This window comes from Brassica oleracea, chromosome C8, assembly GCF_000695525.1.
Source record: "Brassica oleracea var. oleracea cultivar TO1000 chromosome C8, BOL, whole genome shotgun sequence".
Classification (NCBI taxonomy): Eukaryota; Viridiplantae; Streptophyta; class Magnoliopsida; order Brassicales; family Brassicaceae; genus Brassica; species Brassica oleracea.
In genome coordinates this window covers 11,781,080-11,782,045 of record NC_027755.1, presented here as the reverse complement: position 1 = coordinate 11,782,045, position 966 = coordinate 11,781,080, and positions in this window count along the sequence as shown.

Here is a 966-nt window from a genome sequence, read left to right as displayed (position 1 = left end):
AGATATTCGCAGTGCAATGGCCAGGCAGAGACCATCAACAAAACCTTCCTCGACGGGTTAAAAAAGCGCTTAGAAGCCAGAAAGGGGCGATGGGCAGAAGAGCTCGAAGGAGTTCTTTGGTCGCATCGTATGACCCCGAGACAGGCTACGGGTGAAACCCTATTCGCCCTCGTTTACGGAACGGAATGTATGATCCCCGCGGAAGTAGAATTTCCCGGAGGACGGAGAAGATTCCTCCCAGAACGAGAAGATCTTAACAGCGCGATGCTGCTGGACGAACTCGATCTTATTAACGAGCGGCGAGATCAAGCTCTCATAAGAATCCAAAATTACCAGCACGCCACCGCAAAATACTACAACTCAAACGTTCGCCATCGCAGGTTCGAAGAAGGCGACCTGGTCCTTCGCAAAGTCTTCCAAAACACTGTCGAACGTAATGCAGGAAAACTGGGAGCAAACTGGGAAGGTCCATACAAGGTCATAAAGGTAGTCCGATCAGGATCATACCAAATCGCAAACGTGCAGGACGTCAAGATCCAAAGAACCTGGAACGCGATGCATCTTAAGAAATACTACCACTAATCGTAAAGTGGATCCAAAGAACTACGAGATGGTTTGATCCCCGAAAAAGGGTACGTAGGCACGCCCAGTGAGTTCAGCTATCCCCCCATCTTAAAAAAGGGGGGGGGGGAATGGGTATGCATACTCGTATATTCCCACAACTTTCAAAAAGTCAATCTTTTCGAAACTTTTTACAAAAAAAAAAAAACGCGACGTTACAATCGCTAAACCCACTATCCGACAAACGGCTAGAACGGCGGTCCAGAACTCGCCCAGAACGCCTAAATCAGCTATCACGCTAAAACCAACAAACCCACAAATGCTCATAAAAAAAAACAGCATCCTTGGTAAAAAGCCTGCAAGAAAAATGCGGCTCAAAACAAAAAAGATTAACTTCTGGCACTG